We start from the raw sequence: 19,504 nt of genomic DNA, 5'->3' as shown, positions 1-19,504 counted from the left end.
GGACTCGGTAGGCAAAGGTACCCCATGGACAAGTGAAGGTGGTTTTATCTTGGTCCTTCGGCCTTATTTGGATCTGATTATACCCGCTGAACCCATCTAGGAAAGAGAAGAACTTCCTCCCTGCCAGTCCATCCAACACTTGATCTATGAATGGCAAAGGGAAATGGTCTTTCTTGGAGGCTTTGTTAAGTTCTCGGTAATCTACACAGATTCTCCATTCTCGTTCTTCTTGGGCATAAGCACTAGAGGTGAGACCCACCCACTATTGGAGATAGGGTAGATGAATCCTGCATCCAACAATTTTTGCAATTCTTCTTTGACAATGTCTTTAAGGGTTGGGTTCATTCTCCTTTGAGGCTTCCTCACTGGTTTACAATCTCCTTTAATGTTAATGTGATGGGTACAGACCGAAGGATGGACTCCTTTCATCTCCTTATAGCTCCAAGCGAAAGCATCTAAATGATTGTTCAATAAGCTACACAGCTCCTTCTCTTTGGAAGGAGATAGGGAGGAGCTGATCTTCAAAGCTCTTTCAGGACCAAACTCCACATTATTAACTCTGGGAGAGGTCGGATCAGTTACACAGAGGTCCACTATGGTGCTGGCCTCGGCATCTTCCACCAATTCCCCTAAGGATAGTGCACTGGGAGGAGGATTTTGAATCAAAGTCTCAATCATATCATCATCGGTTTGAGGGCCTCCCCTAGTGGTTTCTACTATGCACAATGGTGCAGAGTAGACCTCATCCTCATCTCCTTCTTCTAACCAAAATGGTAAGTCATGTTCTAGCAGAGGTTGGGAAGGAGGGTATAGGACTAGCTGCTTGGACATAGGACCATTCTTGATGGTCATGTTTCTAGCTCAGCAACTGATGTAAGCATCCACAGTGGCTAACCAAGGCATTCCCAAAATGAGGGGGTATCTAGTAAGCTTTGCCTTTGGCTGAAGGACCAAGAAGTCTTCAGAATACTCCCAAGAGTCAAGAGAGACCAAGACATCTTCCACAATCCCTTCGGGAGTCACAGTGGAGCGATCTGCCAACTGCAGGACTGTCGAGGTCTTCCTTAAGGAACTCAAAAGGTTGAGTTTAAGCATGGTGTCCCTGGTCATCACATTAATGGCAGCCCCTAGGTCAATCAAGGTATGGAGGATAATGGTGCCATTGATGTGGAAATCAACTACAGGACTCCCAAGGTCCAAATACTTTGGACAGCTTACTTGCCCCAACATTAGATCGGACAGTTGTCTTATGACATTGATAGTTGAGGCATCTCTATTTCGCCTACCTCGGTGCCTGAAACACTTCTCCTTAATCAATTTGTTGTATATTGGTACATCATTTATGGCATGGAGAAGTGGTATTTTCACACACAACTGTTTAAGTTCTCCCAGAAGTTCAGTCTCCTCTGGGTTTGGTTGCATGGTTACTGTTGGTCACTCAGGAAAGGGTGGAATGGCGCTGGGTTCACTTTCCTGTTTCTCGTCCTAGTCCTGTAGGGGAGGAGGTTGGCGATCTGGAAGGGTCTTCCTGGATCGTAGGTTGATCTCGTGGTTCTCCACAGCATAGGTAGGGCATGTTGTCTCCCCATTGTATACCTGCTGGGCTTGTCGGTTGTTGGGGTTCGGGTTCGGTTGAGCAGGCATTTGGGGTTGTCTTGGAGGAGCAGGAGGTAATGGTTGTGGTTGAGCCGGTGGGTGGAGGTAGAATAGTGGGAGGAGAGTTGTATTGGAGCCTCCACCTTGGTTGAGGTGCATTCCACTGAGGTTGTGGCTAGGCATGCGAGTGAAACAAAGGAACAGTGGGTTGAGCATGGTACTGAGGTGGACAAGACCATGGAGGAGGTGTGGACCAGGAAGGATGAGCAGCGGGACCCCAAGAAGGCATGTGAGCAGATTGGTTGGGGCTATAATAAGCTTGGGATGTCCCTTGCATCCCCTGCTAGTAAGGTCTAGGCCCGTGCAACCTCCTTTGGTTGAGGAAGTAGAGAGGTTCAGTGGTTGCCTCAGTCCCTTGGTACATGGCTTTAAATCCAGGCAAGGTTAGGCATTGGTTCATGGGGTGGGTTTCCTCACAAACGAAGCATACCTCTATTGAGTGCAATGGAAACTCATACTTAGGGTGGTTACTCGTACATCTAGGAAAAAAAATGGCCAAATCCCTCTCAACTTCCTCTTTATTTTGTTGGATTTGGAAGGTATCGAGTTGCATGGCAATGGTCTGTCTCATCTCAATTTTGAGGTCTTCCATCTAATTAGCAAACTCATGCTTGGATACGGTAGTACTAGCTGAAACTGGATTCCCCTACCTCTTTTCTGGGTTGCCCTAGAGTGGTTTCTAAACACATTCCTTATGTCGTCATAAGGTAGTTGGTAGATGTCTCCTCTAGCTAGCATGTGAAGGGTATCTAGAAGGTCTTCAGAAACTCCTTGGAGCAGAACCAGCTTTAAAGATTCAGGGTCAAGTGTGCACCTGGCCCGTTTACAACTAAGTTGGAACCTTTCCTCATAGTCTTCTAAACACTCATCATTTCCCATGGTCATTCGAAAGATTTCTCCCTTTGCTTCTTTTGACCTACAGTAGTCCTGGTATTTGTTGTTAAAGGCTTGCTGCATCTGAGCCCAAGTTGTGATACTGTTTCTAGGTAACCCCATGAACCAGCGTAATGCTACATCCTTGAGGGTAGACGGAAAGACAAAGTTTGACAAAGGACAACAAACTCAAACAGGAAGTTATCAAGGTCTTCAGTGGTCAATCCATGGAAATGAGGTAAGGTTGAGGGACTTATGTTCTTCATCTTCATGTCCCCATTGGTCTCTCGCATGGGGAAAGTACCTTCTATTCTCTCGTCATCGTCTCTACCGTTTCTGTTTTCACCCATGGTCTCAAAAGGAATGTTTTATTGCTCCTATTCTGTTATAGGATCTTTGTATATCTCAGGAGGTTCACCTATAGGTTCTTCTGGGTCACTGACACCAAAGAAGAGAGAAGGGTGACTCAGTGAAGTGGAGGGGGTTTTGGGTACAAATTTTTTGGTATTATCTCTGTTCCTACGAGGCATGAAAAGATTTTTGATTTCTTTTTTTTTTTTTTTTTCTGATTGTACCTGCAAAACTGAAACAGATGGAATTGCAACTAACTAAAATCTATCTTGCAGAAACGAAAATGCGGAATTGAAATGAAAGTAGGAAAGGACTAAGCTATTTTGCTGAAATCAAATTGTGAGAATGAAATACTAGACTACGTTTGCATAATTGAAATTCTATTCTACGCTTGCAGAATTGAAAGGCTAATCTATGAATGTAGGAAATGTCTACTCTACTTTTGCGGAAATGAAATTATAGAATGGAAATGAAATAAACTACTTAGTAGAAGGTTAGAGTAGGGAAATAGAAGAAAAGCAGCAATCAGAAATACTCTGATGCTTCCCCAGCAACGGCACCAAAAAGAATGGTGGGCTCTAGTATTGCAGCAATAATGCTGCAACTCCTGCGACTCCCTTCTTTACTCCTATCAACCCGGTAGTTCGATAAAACTTGGAAGCGACAGTGCTGTATGCACAGGTTATGCGTCAAACTTGTGATTTCAATGAATCCTGCCTGATTTTAAGAAATTAGACGAGAATAATCCACTAGAAAAGCTTCCAACAAGTCACACTAAAAACAACTCGAAACTAAAGGAGTTTTCCTTAGTGTGACTTTTTTGGATTTTCTCATGCTAGAATCCTATGGATACATTTGTGATGAAATCTTGATTTGTGTTATTTAAACTAGTTTTTTAACTATATATATGGATTTGGCACCTTGAAAAAGCCCTAGGGAACTTTTATTGTGCAGGGGCTACCCATCAAACTTGTGATGTCACTGAATTCTTGTCGGATTTCAGAGAAATTATATTGTAATAATCGAGCGGAAAAGCTTCCAAAAAGCCACACTAAAAACAACTTGAAACTAAAGGAGTTTCCTTTAGTGCAACTTTTTGGAGTTTTCGGTGCTGAAATCCAATGGAAAATTTTGTGGTGCAATCTTGATTTGTGTTACTTAAACTAGCTTTTTGATAGTATATATGGATTCAGTACCTTGAAAGACCACTAGGCCCTTCTATTATGAAAGGGTTACCCATCAAACTTGTGATTTCAATGAATTCGTGTCGGATTTTAGAAACGCTAGACTCGAATAATCCACTAGAAAAGCTTCCAAAAAGTCACACTAGAGACGACTCCAAACTAAAGGAGTTGTCTTTAGAGCGACTTTTTGGAGTTTCGGGTACCAGAATCTGGTGGGAAAATTTGTGGTGAAATCTTGATTTGTGTTATTTAAACTAGATTTTTTACTGTATATATGGATTTGAAAAACCCCTAGGGCACTTCTACTATGTAGGGTTTACAAATAAAACTTGTGATTTCAATGAATTTGTGTTGGATTCTAGAGAAATTAGACTGGAATAATCCATCCAAAAAGCTTCCAAAAAGTTGCACTAAAGACAACACGAAACTAAAGGAGTTGTCTTTAGGGCTAATTTTGTAGTTTTTGTCTTTATTCTCAAATTTAATATTTAATATATATTACATCAATATTTGAATAGAAATTATAATTTTCTAGAAAGAGGAAAAATTTAAAAAGAAAAATGTATTGCAAAAATTATTGATTTTAACATTATAAATAATTTTTTTTATTTGATAAAATTAATTAATATAAAAAAAACCAATATTTTTAAAAATAATAAAAAAATTGGGTAAATATAATCTTTAAAATATTACTATAATAATAAAAAAAATAAAAACCCTATATTATATAACTTTACGTTAAATTTTAAAATCAAAATATTTATTACAAAATTAGTATTCTTAATTTTCAAAATTTTAATTTAAAATATATATAAACATAGTTTTAATTATATTTTAAATAATTTAGCTTTATTTTCTCGTAAATATTAATAAATAAAAGATTGGTCAAAGTAAATGACGATGACCACCATCAATATTACTCGTAGAGAGGCATATTCTCCAACTCATAATAAAAAAATTAATGTATACGAGAAAAAATGAAAATAATCATGGTGATAAAATCTAGGGATTTGATCTCTCTCGGGCCATGATAGATCCATGATAGATCCAGAGTTAGATGGATCTAAGGTGTCACTAGTATTCTATGGTCAAACGTCACTAGTTCGTAACCCCAATAGCTAAAACCCAACAATACCAAGGGCTAGTGTGAGCAAGATGATGCTATCTATGGATGATTTTGACTACTTAGGGCTAAAGACAACTCCTTCATATATTAGTTAGACAAAGTATTTTCCATAATTTCAAAATTCTTAAAAATACTAAAAAAAAAATCATTTAATCTATTTCATAATTTTGAAAATGAGTGGAAAAATTGATGTTGAAATCTTGATTTGTGTTATCTAAACTAGTTTTTTCACTCTATATATGGATTCATTAGGGTGAAAAACCCCTAGGGTACTTCTACTATGCACCTTTTACAAATAAAGTTGTGATTTCAATGAATTTGTGCTCGATTTGAGAGAAATTAGTGTGGAATAATCGAGAAAAAACTTCCAAAAATTCGCACTAAATACAACTGGAAGCTAAAGGAGTTGTCTTTAGGGAGGCTTTTTGTAGTTTTCCTCTTTATTCTCAAATTTAATATTAAATATATATTACATTAATATTTGAACAGAAATTATGATTTTCTCAAAAAGGAAAAAATTAAAAAGAAAAATGTATTGCAAAAATTATTGATTTTAATATATAAATAAATTTTTTTATTTGATAAATTTAATTAATATAAAAAACCAATATTTTTAAAAATAATAATAAAGTTGAGTAAATATAATTTTTAAAATGTTTTTATAACCGTAAAACAAATAAAAACCATATATTATTTAACTTTGCATTAAAATCTAAAATCAAAATATTTATTAGAAGATTAGTATTCCTAATTTTTAAAATTAAAATTTAATATATATATATAGTTTTAATTATATCTCAAAGGAGTTGTCTATAGAATTTTTGGAAGCCTTTCCTCTCGTTTTTCGTGTCAAAATCACCCAACAATTTATTGGAATCACAAGTTTGATAGCTAGTTTGTGCACGATCAAAGCGTCAAGGGGTTTGTGAGGGTAGTTAAAAAACTATTTTAACTTCACCAAATCAAGATTTAACCTCAATTTCTTCGATCAGGTCAAGGGAAAAATCGCATTATAGACAACTCCTATTTCAAATAATTTAGCTTTATTTTCATTTAAAGCTTAATAAATAAAAAATTGGTCAAAGTAAATGAGGATGACCACCATCAATATTATTGGGTAGAGAGGCACATTCTACAACTCAGTATTAGGGGATCTGTAAATATGTCACATCTCCAATAACATATTAATAAAAATAAAATGAAAATAATCATGGTGATAAAAACTACAATATAATTCAATAGAAAGAATCAATATTATTGTGTAGAGAGGCACATTCTACAACTCAGGGGATGGGTAAGTATGTCGTCTCCAATAAAATATTAATAAAAAAAATTTAATGTGTAACAAAAAAAATCAAAATAACCATGGTGATAAAAACTACAATATAATTCAAATATTTATTTTAATTAAATATTTGTAAAATAAATCTTTAAAATGAAAATTATGGATATACTAAAATCTTTCAAGGCATAAATATTTGCATATAAAAATTGTAATATTTGAAAATATAAATTTGATATAGTTTTATTATAAATTTTGTTATGGTGCCGTGTAAAAAACATCATTAAATTTAATATTACTATTATATTAATATTGTTAAACTTAGGAATTAGATCCCTTTGTGTTGAAAAAGTCATTAGTTAGTAACTCCACTATCAAAAACCAATAATGTTAAAGCCTAGTGTGAACAAGCCCATGCAATCAACTAGTGATTTTGAATACTTAAATGTCCTTGGGTTTCACCTACCAAAAAAACAAAAAACTATCATATAATTTCCAATTAATTTCACATATTCAAAACAATATTTTTTATAAACAGAAGATGAAATGGCTCTTTGACCTAGAGATTGTAACTTCTTGTTCTTTAAAATATATTTTTGAATGCATAATTGATTTAATTACTTTTATTAGTTAAACATAGCCTTTTACATAATTTCAAATTCCTAGAAATACTAGACCATTTAATCTATTTGATAATTCAGAAAATAATCATTTCACCTATTGGTTAAAAAAACGGTTTTCACTATGTGGAAATTCCAAAAACAAGATATAAAACAAGGGAACAAGGGTTGGTTAACCTTAGTTACAACGAAGAGTAGTAAAAAGTCTATATGTTGGAGTCCGATAATAAGAAGACGTGGTGTTCTTCTCTCCTTCTCCTTGAGAAAACTTGTAATGAGTAGTGGTTATTGACTACTGATCGCATCGCAGGGCTCGCGACTCTGTTTCCTTCCATCTGCTGAGGTTCTGCGCTTGGTTTCCTCAAAATTCTGTAAGCTTCTTGATCTAGTTCTTCAGTATGTATCGATAGGACTTTACGCCATTATATCGTGCATAAAATCCCGATATGGAAGAAATCATAAGTGATTTATAGTTTTTTCTTTTGGCATTCAGAGCCGCCTTTCGATCAAGCGTTCAGAGTAACTATCTGCGCTTGGTTTCCTCTAAATTCTGTAAGCTTCTTGATCTAGTTCTTCAGTATGTATCGATAGGACTTTACGCCATTATATCGTGCATAAAATCCCGATATCGTGAATAGTGATTTATAGTTTTTTCTTTTGGCATTCAGAGCCGCCTTTCGATCAAGCGTTCAGAGTAACTATCTGCGCTTGGTTTCCTCTAAATTCTGTAAGCTTCTTGATCTAGTTCTTCAGTATGTATCGATAGGACTTTACGCCATTATATCGTGCATAAAATCCCGATATCGTGAATAGTGATTTATAGTTTTTTCTTTTGGCATTCAGAGCCGCCTTTCGATCAAGCGTTCAGAGTAACTATCTGCGCTTGGTTTCCTCTAAATTCTGTAAGCTTCTTGATCTAGTTCTTCAGTATGTATCGATATGACTTTACGCCATTATATCGTGCATAAAATCCCGATATCGTGAATAGTGATTTATAGTTTGTTTTTTCTTTTGGCATTCAGAGCCGCCTTTCGATCAAGCGTTCAGAGTAACTATATTGGAATATGAAGCGGCGAAGACAAGCGTGAGTTATTTTATCTCCCCCATTATGTTAGTCTGATGTGATAGCAGATCTAAAATAAACCATATTAATTGGTTCTAAAATTTAGTATGTGATAGCAGATCTCTGAAAAAAGCTTCTATTCAGTTCATTGAATAATTTTACTTACCCGACTTTTTATTCAGTTCAAAACGCTTTAGAAATTTAAAATATTTTGTGATAAAAAATCTCTAAGTAACTCTACACACAAAAGCCTCTTTACTCACTTGGATCTCTGAATAACTTTATTCACAAAACCCTTGATGAAACCCAACTGGTTAAGTGAATGTGAATGTGATGTTGCGCAACCCTAAAGGGCATGCAACAGTATCTTAATTAAGGGCATGCAACAGTAAGATTCCTTTTTTTTTTTCTTACCAGCGGCGAAAGATTCCCTTTTTTTTTTCTTACCAGCGGCGAATGTAGCATTCTGCATTTAACGGGGAATATTGTGGATGCGCAGTTAAATCGGATGTTGGATTTTGCATCCCTTTTATCATCATTGTTAATGCAATGTCCAGCGAAAGAAGCGGGTTTTCTGTGCCCATGAGCAAGAAGTGGGATTTCTGTGCTTATAAGGCCATGTATTTCTTAACCGTCCATTGCATTTTTTTTATGTTCAGTAATTTACCCTAAATAATTTTATGTAGTTCTGCATGTTGTCTCTTAATATTGAATTTTTGCGAGTCATATTTGCACACATTTTTCTTGCTAATGGAACTTCAGAATCACTGTGATGGCGTGATGGTCCTTTTTCTTTTAGTTTTCATAGATCATTTATTGTTATATTTGCTGACATTTTTGTTGCTGCTGGAACTTCAGAATCACTTAGATGACGTGATGGTTTTTTGGCTGTCATAAATCATTTATGGTTATATTTGCTGACATTTTTATTGCTACTGGAACTTCAGAATTACTGAGATGGCCTGGTGGTTTTTTTTAATAGTTTTTTTGAGATCTATTATCTTTATAACCTTTTTCCTTCTTAAACTTTTTTAAAGATATCCTGGAATAACCATTCCATATGGTATATTCTTGTTCATATGGACTTCTTAATGAATAACCATTCCATATGGTATACTCGTGTTCCTAGTATGTTTATTTGTCTGATGAAATAGTGGTTTCTGTTTTTATAGGGTGTATCTTATGTTTTTTTAAGCCAGTTCAGTTCCTTAGTATGTTGTTTCTTAATATTGAATTTTATAGTTTTATAGATCTGTTATTGTTATTTAGAAATCTATTTTTTTTATAACTTTTTCTTTCTTTCCTAATAACCATTCCATATGGTATATTATTGTTCATAAAAAAAATCTTTTTATTTCTTTCCTAACAACCATGTTCATGGTTTCAAAAAGAGACAGATTTCCAGTATTTTGTCAATATAGGTGCCTTTTGTCTATCTGTTCACATATATGAAATATGATGCAGTTTGTATTTCTAGCCAGTTACCTTCATTCTTAATTAGTCCTTCTTTTACATCTTTATACAAAAGGGATGATGGGTAACCTGCTTATGTTTTGACATTTTTGTTGCTTGTGAATAATCTAATACAGCTCGGGAGTGCGTGATCCTGTGGCATATCTCAACGAAGTAAAAGAGATTTTCAAGGATAATAAAGAGAAATATGATGAATTCATTGAGGTTTTGAAAGCTTTCAAAGCCCGAAGGTCTGTACTTCTTTTTTATAAAGATGGGCATTATCAATCAATACCTGTTATTTTCTTTGGTCTCCATTAACTACAAATCTTAATATTGATGACAATTCTTTTGGCAATTCTGCAGACTTGATAGGGTTGATGTTATAGTTCGAGTAAAAGAATTATTTAAAGGCCATAATTCCCTTATTTTGGGTTTTAATGTCTTTCTCCCTAAAGGTTATGAAATTACATTTCCTTCTGGGCAAAAACACCTTGACTTTTTTCACCAAGCAACTAGTTATGTTAATAAGATCAAGGTAATGCACATGAGCAATTATGTTAATAAAATCAAGATAATGCAGATGATGATGTATTAGTTCTTTGATATTTGAAAGCTATTTTATATTTACAACCCAATTGATTGTAACTAGATGTGTTTTTGAAATGTTGAGCTGTTATAGGAGTCTTTGTTATAACATTCTTGTTTTGGTTTATTGATTTCAGACAAGGTTTCAAAGTGATGAACAAGTATATCCAAACTTTTTGGATATATTAAACATGTATAGATCTGGGAACAAATCAAAAGATGAAGTATACCAAGAGGTACTTTCTAGTGTTTTGCAAATATGAGAACATAAATGTTAATTTCTTCTAATTCTTTTAAGCTATGCTATTCTATAGAGAATTTAATTCTATTTGTTTGTATGCAGGTGGAAATGCTATTTTATGATCATCAAGATTTATTAGAAGAATTTAATCTTTTTCTACCAAACTAGATAGGTGCAAACACTATTTTATGATCTTCAAGATTTACTAGAAGAATTTATACTTTTTCTACTAGATGAGAGATTTATTAGTAGAATTTGCACTTTGACTACCAAATGAGATAGGTGGAAATACTATTTTATGATCACCAAGATTTACTAGAAGAATTTATACATTTTCTGCTCCAACTCCCATTTCCAATGTGCATTTCTAGTAATTTCTATTTGGTATTTACACAAAGAAATTGTGGTGAAGGCCTCTTATCTAATCACTATGTTATATGTTAAAAGAATCTCAGTGACTATGCTTTATCAATGTAGTTGTAAAAAGTACAAACCTAGACAACCCATTGAGAGTTTCTTCCATTTTATATTAACATATAGTTATGAATGATGTCATAATATTGATTGCAAATTCCTAAAGCTATGCACATTTTGGCAATAAACATTTTAATATTTAGTCAAAGTGGGTAAATATATTAGAGACTCAATTCTATTCCATGTGAAAAGATTAGAAATCTTTTTAATGCTTTTAAAAATAACCATGGTCAATTTCACAATTAGAGTTATGTTTGAGAAGGCAAAAATCAATAATAATTTGTAGCAAAAGCTGAATTCAACAAAATAAGGCAGTGAAAAGAAAATTGTTTGCCCTTCCTTATATTGCTGCTTCCAATATAGCATTTTAGTTTGTTTGTTTTGTTATTGCTTTGAAGCATATCCATGTTGAAATCTCTACAATGAATATTGTTAAATGGAAGGGTATATTACATAATGTTAGCATTTTAGTTTGTTTGTTTTGTTATTGCTTTGAAGCATATCCATGTTGAAATCTCTACAATGAATATTTTTAAATTTGAGGGTATATTACATAATGTTTTTGTAACAGTATGCAATGTGTTTGTCAATGGTGCAATGTGTTGGTCAATGGTGCAGAAGGTGCAACATAGAAATTAAGAACTACAATATGCATGTCATGAAGAATCATATTTTCTATTGTAGCCTCTACATTTTTCTCTTAAAACTGCAAATGTTCCAAAATCTATATATCTTCAAGTTTTTCTAATAAGATGGGTTCTTTCAAATATATTTTTTGTAAACATAGGATGTGAGATTGCATTAAATCATTGTTCCTTAGTAGATCATTTATATGTATTTGTAAGTTGTGGGTTTTTAGAGAGTGTTGAGGTATATGCATTTGTTTCAATGGATGGGTAATTATAGTGGAGTTCCCATTTTGTATTTTTTGTAGACGTTCTATTTCAAGAGAAATTTTGGACTCTTGTCTAGAATTGGTAATGGATAAACAACAGAAAGTAACTTGTTATTATTATGGGTAGTTAAACGTTACAATTTCAAGGTGTTTTTACCCAACATGTTCTATTTAACTGTTCCACCTTTCTTTTGGTTGAAAGACATATGGGTTATAATTTTTATATATCAATTTGACACATTTTCCTCTGGCCCATAGACCCTTAAATTAGACCCTTAAATTTGTTCTTATTTATCAGTCCCATGTTACTCTTTTGAAATTATAGTGACAATTTATAGTTAGTGTATTATAATGTTGTCAGTTGATTAGACCCTTAAATTTGTTCTTATTTATCAGTCCCATGTTACTCTTTTGAAACTATAGTGACAATTTATGGTTAGTGTATTATAATGTTGTCAATTGATTAAGTTCTTCTGAAGATTTGTTATTACAAACTGGAAACAATTCCTTTATTCTTTGTTTTCTGTCAAGAATTAACTCCCATTATAGTTGCAATTCCAAATAGTCTCTTTCCTCAAGTTCCAGTTTTATTTGGCTTACAACCTTTAGTTTTAAAAATAAAGTGGATTATTTAACATACTCATTGTTAGAATGCATAGTTCATGCTTCAATTTTTGTTATAATGTTCTTGTTGAGCATTTTTGTCCAATATTTGGAGTTAGTTATTAAATTATAATCCTATTATTCTATGTGATTTCTTATTTCATCTAGTGCCGATAATCTAGGTAACCTGGATCTGTTTTTCTTTGGAACCTTCTTCCCACCTTTCTAGAGCACCTATATATATATATATATATATATATATAGTAGTTCTTAATAGATTATGGGTAAAGATCTGATTATGGAGCCAAAAAAGCTTTTTCTTAAAAGCAAATGATTATCAAAAGCATGATTGGAATTGGCTTATAAGGAAAATGGAGAAGGGTATTCACCACTAGTGTAACCATTGGTTATCAAGATGGGTTTGACTAGTTCTAGTTAAAACACTATTAGAAGCACCACCTGTCTTCTCCTAAATACTATCTTTGATCCCTACGGGCATTCTTTACAAGATTCAATGGCTCTTTTTCTAATTCATATGGTATGGTAGCTGGGAGAAACAAGGATGGCCTTTGGCTAAGTGGAATAAATTTTCTCTCCCAAAATCCCAAGGGGGCTAGGTTGTCAAAAAAATTTATTATTTATGCCTTGGTAGCCAAGAGTGTATGGAGGATAATAAATTCCAATGGATTATGGATAGAGGTTATTTGATCAAAATCTATGGATCCAGACTCGATTGGTTGAGGTGTCCAAATCCCACAAAAAGGCTTGATGTTTTAGAAAGCTCTTATTGATGCCCTTCCACCAATTCATTAACTACTTTGTTAGAAAGTTGGTAAAGGTGTCCAAATGAAACAGTGACTTGACCCATCTGTGGGGTGCACTGAGGTATATCATTTTCCTGATCATATGATAACAAACATTCCGGCCAATGGATATTACACCTTATGTCAAATTGCAGATCCTCTAGCTTCAACAACATATCTATATGAAGATAAATATACATACCCATATCCTTAGAATTTCTAAGACATTACTTGTCCAATTTCATATCCATTAGATCTTGAGATTATGGAAATGGTCATACCTTAATGACTTAGTTAACCTAGTTGAATCCCCAAAAAAAAAAAAAAAAAAAAAGATATCTAATCTAGTGATTCAATTCTGACCTCATCCATACCTTCATTTAGAGCTCAAGAAAATGATGTTCTAGAGATCTTCTCTAACTAATCGTTATCCACATGTTCATGAAAACTGACTTAGATGCTCTGGTTCGAGGTGACTCACTCTTTTCACTGGGCCTGAAGGTTCAGATTCTTCTCCACTGAAAATGAATCTCTTCATCTGTTTCAAAATTAGAGTGAGATCCGGATGATTACTAGCCCCTCAACTATCGTACAGAGGTTTAGGCCCAGTGATTATACCTTCACACCTTTCTTGCACAGATGAGGATTACTCCTTTAGGGAACATTATATTATCTAAGCGACCATGGATGTTTCGGAGCTCAAGGTTTAGATGATACTAAATATAGTATAATAGGCTGTGATGAGCCAACAACTAATACTGTTGCATCTATGATGAGCCGGCACCAAATAAAGGAAAGGGGAGCTATTATCAGCGCCAGGAACTAGTGGTACACAGAGCTATTTCTCAACCAGCAACTCTGGTCGTATGAGTCGAGATCTAAGGTTAGTGATGCAGACGCAGTTTCTTATCCATCACTAGTAGGATAGGTAGAGGTATAGGTAGAACCAGCTGACTAAGCAGTAGACCCAACACCCGTTTACCCAATGGCTAAGGTAAAGGCAGTTGGAAACCCAACAATAGAAGTTCTAATTAATCAGTCAGTGGAGATTACAGAATATCCACTTATACCTGATCGAGATCGAGAACCAGAAGCATATCAACTGGAAGCACCCTACGCAGCGTCTGTCTATCCAATACCATCATCTAACCCAACAACAACAACAGATCCTGTTCTGGGCCCATCATCCATCTCTTGACCAGCATCGTTGTAGATAAAATATCCACTTATACCTCGGTGGAAGAACTCCATTCTCGTCGTTGGACCATCCTAGAACGCTCATACACCTAACTTGTTATTAGTACCTATTCAGTGGTGGCTGCTAGTACCTATTAATCTAGGCGTAGGCAAGGGAAGGAACAAAGCTATAAGCGAAGGGATTATAAACAAGTGATTCATTTAATCCAGTAGTTGATTCAGCAACCATTGAAACAGTTGAAGATACATACCCATGCCAGAAAGCTAATCCAGCTATATAGGACCAATAGTTTATCCGCCACCACCTCTAGTACCAGCAGAAAGACCATTCACAAGAAAAGTAGATGTTTTTTCAGTCGAATATGTAGTTGACTCTACAGCAACAGGCTCAACCTAAGTAGATCTTGATGATTAAGCAAACGAACTAGTACCTTGTGATCGAGATGATGACCTTCGTGATCGAGTTGTGGATGATCCATAGAGAGACACATATAGGGAACTAAGCACTACACATGGGGAACGGGAACTAACCACCACATTACATAAAACCACCTAATGTAGTGATAGAGATAGTGATAAAGATGAATATGATGATTTTAGGTCTAGAGGTGAATGAGCTGAAGGAGCTTTTCATGATTGATATAGAGTAAAAGAACCACCAGTAGCCATGGTAGTAGATATAGCACCAAAAAAATAGATCATGTCGGTTCAGCACCAGTAATAGTAATAGAGCTAACAACATAGGTCTCTTTACCAAGACAAAACACAAAGCCTACAGACGCAGTAACAGTACCTCGATCCTTTCCATTTTGACATAGAGAACCAGTGTCCACCTTTCAGGTTAGAGAGCGAGATCCAGTTAGTTCCACATCAGAACCATATCCAGTTGCACCAGTAGAGTAAGAAACAACAGTTCTACCAAGATTCGATCCACCAGTACCGCTAGCAGCATATCCAGTAGGTAAATTAGTAGCAGAGTAAGCATCCTAATCACCATATGCAGATCCTCCAGGTCCAGAACCAGTCCCAGGCATTGAAACACCATGAGAAACGACAAGAACAGTAGTAGAATGCAATGTTTATTCAGTAGATTAAGAAAATGAACCATGACAGCAACATATAATCTAAAAGCTAAGGTAACACGAGAAGCAAGGGAAGATGAAGACCTAGTAGCAACACTAACCAGTAAAGTAGCACCCATAGTAGAAAGGGATGGAGATGCCTCGGGTGCAGTTTAAGTTGTTCAATTTCCAGATCAAGACCTAGAAGCGGATAAAGAACCAAGCCCAGAGATAACCCCTAGTTGACCAGTAACAATGTATCGCCATGATCACCATTTTCTATCCCTTGTTACTCCTGTACTAGCATCCCCATTCCTATTCCTTGCTAAATCCTTGTCTGAGAGGGTCCATCCAAAAGCTAACATAATAGGATAATAATTGTTCACAACTGCAAGAACATAAGTATAACTAGGTGGTAAGGCATAGGTTCAATAAGGTAATGCAGAGGAAGTATCCTAGCGAGTAGTTGCTTAAGAAATAGCATCAGCAAACGAAGAAGCATTATTAGTGAGTTTTTCATCCAATTGGAATCATTAGAGACCGAGATCACGAGGCAGCATAACAACTCCATATTGTTCGAAATTTCTGGCCATTTCAAACACAAATTAACTAGACACAGAGTAATGCTTTTTCGCCACATGATCTTTTGCACAGTGAACCCTAAATAAAATTTCTGAGCAAAGAAGAGTTTCTCAACTAAAACAAACTTGTATTAATTTATAAACTGGCTAATACAATTTTCTTGCTCTATCTTAGAGAGATTCACCAAAAACAAAATACTATGTCTCTCTTTTACAAATGATTTTTACATTGCTGTGTAAAATCTTCATTCACATTTTACTTCTTTAAAAAGGTGTTTTACATTTAGTGCTGTAGAATAAAAATTCTTATATTGATTTACTGCTGTAAAAGCAATTTTCTTACATAGGTTTACTACTGTAAAATAAAAAAAACTTTCACATTTACCCAAAAAGAATTTCTTAAATGCCTTCCTTGTTTTTCACATCGCATTTAACCAAAGTTATCATTTATTCTCGTGCTCCACACCATACATTTAATTATGAATTTCAATGCATATACTCCTCAAGAATTCGGAGTGATGTGTATTGTCGTGTTATTTCCTCTGCATCTCAGAGCCCTCTTCTTCCCTAGAACCAGTTTTTTTTCCTCATGTGTGCAATTACAATTAAAAGTCAATACTCACACATCATATGGGTTAACAAAAAAAATACATGCCGTATTAAAAACTTTAAAGCTTTTACCTAAAACTATGATAGTTCATTAAATACATTAATGTTAAAACCGTTCCGTAAAACTAAAAAAAATTCATGCAAGTTGAAGAAGATCCTCGGATGCATCTCGCAAGGCTAACTCACACAAACCAAACGTTGTTTAATTGCCGAGGGATTGGTGGTTTCCGTTGACTTGATCGGATGCAGCTCGCAAGGCTAACTCACTTGGTGGGGGTGTTCGGAGCCCTTCTTACGGATACCGCTTTTGCTAATAGGTGGTGCGGGAAAGTATGGGTGGTTTTGCCAAAACAACACTGCAATAAATGTGCAGTTGAAATTAATATTTCAACACTCCCCTTTAATTTCAACTGCTGGGGTTATGAGTCATACCCAAACATTTCCTCAAAAATTCAAAGCTTTTCTGGGCCAATGGCTTTGTCAAAATGTCTACAACCTGTTCCTGAGTCCTGCAATGTTGTAGAACAATTTCTTCATTGCTCACCAATTCTTTGATGTAGTGAAACCTTGTGTCAATGTGTTTCGTTCTCTTATGAAACACCGAATTCTTGGATAATGCAATAGATAAGCTATTGTCACAAAAAAATCACTCTTGCTTTTGCATGGTCTTGACCTAAGCTCCTCAACATCCTTCTCATCTAAACTGCTTGACATGTTGCTGCTGTAGCTGCCACATATTCTGCCTCTGCTGTAGACAATGCTACAATGGACTGCTTCTTAGAAGCCCATGAAATGGCTCGTGAACCCATGTGAAAAACATAACCGAAAGTGCTTTTCCGATCATCTACACTTCCAACCCAATCACTATCAGTGTATCCAACCAAATTTGAACATTCTGAGATTTTATATAAAATGCCAAACGTTTTAGTACCTTTAACATACCTCAAAATTCTTTTTGCTACCTGCCAATGTGCTTCCTTTGGCCTCTCCATGAATCTGGAAATTAAACTAATAGCAAACATTATGTCAGGCCTAGTTGCACTCAAATACATTAAGCTGCCAACTATGCTCTTGTACAAACTAGGATCAAAGTCCTTGCTGCTGTCCTCCTTGTTGAGTTTTAATCCCATTACTGTGGGAGTGATTGTTGCCTTGCACTCTTGCATATTAAATCTACCCAACACTTCATTTACATATTTTGCTTGTGAAATAAAAATCCCATTTTCATTTTGATCTACTTCTATTCCTAAGAAGTATCTCCGCAAACCCATGTCAGTCATTTCAAATTCCTCTTTCATGACTGTTTTGAATTGTTCAATGAGGTAGTCATCATTACGTGTAAAAATAACATCATCAACATATAACACAACAATTAGCAATTTACCATCTTTTTCTTTGATGTAGACGGTGGGTTGTCTCTCACACTTCGCAAATTCATTTTCGAGTAGATAGGAATCTATCCTACTGTACCATGCTCTTGGCACTTGCTTCAGCCCATAAAGAGCTTTCTTCAATCGGCACACTTTGTGCTCTTGGCCTTTCTTCTCATAGCCTAGAGGTTGCTCAATATAAACCTCCTCTTTTAACTACTCGATGAAGGTGGTAGCTTTACTCCTTGCTCGTGTCCCACAGGTCGATAAGATGCATTTACAGGTTCTTCCACTCGATATCTAGCTTCAACCCAATTAACATGCATTGGTTAAAAGAGAACTCTTGAAGTAACAACAACCGCCTGCAAATTCATACTTCTAAGATACGCTTATTCAGTAAGTACTTTAGAGCTAAATGGTCTGTGCAGAACTGAAAATGGCCTTCCAATAGAATAGATAACAGTGGAACTTCTGTAAATCATACACCATAGCTATCCTTTCCCCCTCCTTGGTGGTATAGTTGTGCTCGGCTTGAGACAAATTCCTAATTGCAAAAAAAACAAGGTGATTGAGATTCCCTTCCCTTGGCTACACAAGCATTAGTCCTAGGGAAATGTTGGATGCATCTACATGGACATGAAATTCCACATTCCAATAAGGAAACATTAGGAGCACTTACCCACTCTTCTTTCAGCCTTCCTGTTACGATTCATATATTTATCAAACTCCCTAATGCATGTAGGTACCTTTGCCCCGATGATGGAGTATACTTCTGGCCCAATGCTTGGATGGGGTTACCCACCTTGATATGAGTCACAAAAAGCTGATCCAAAGTACTATATCTATTCTTATATGCTTGAAAGATAGACCCACCCTCCATAGATATAGATTTTTTTCCACCCATGCTTTGAAGGGTATGTTCGCTCGCTCGGTTCTTCTAACTCATTCCTCTGATCTTGCTTGAAACGTCTTAATCTAACATGTAGATAATGGTCTTGACATGGTAGTTCAAATAATTTTTTAAGTGGTTTTCACGTATATGATGAATAGACGTATTATTACGTACGTAATAATGTAGGTCCTAAGGGAGGGGTTGCTGCAAGTTTCAAAGTCCCTTGACCCAATATTCATAGTGCACACATAAATGTACTTTAGTTTCATTATGAATCTCATTTATGCACTCTTAAGATAGGGAGATAGATAGGAGATTGACTTAGAAATAGGTTATTAATTTACACGCTTGCTAAAGTAAATAAATTAAGGTTGGATTATTTATATAAGGTTATGCAAGCATTCATTCCCATATCTCCTTCTCTTTCCTCACAAGTATGGATCCCACTTTCAAATAAACAAACAAAAAATTATAAGGTTTATCCATAACAATCTATTTTGTGAGAGAATAACAACAATTTCTCCCATTCGCTCACATAACTTGGTGAGGATAGATGTAGCTTCATTGAGGAAGAATTTGTATA

Source organism: Pinus tabuliformis, chromosome 2_2, assembly GCF_031772625.1.
Source record: "Pinus tabuliformis cultivar Carrire ecotype Pingquan chromosome 2_2, CPIR1, whole genome shotgun sequence".
NCBI classification, from domain to species: Eukaryota; Viridiplantae; Streptophyta; class Pinopsida; order Pinales; family Pinaceae; genus Pinus; species Pinus tabuliformis.
Note: the sequence above shows the minus strand (reverse complement) of the source record.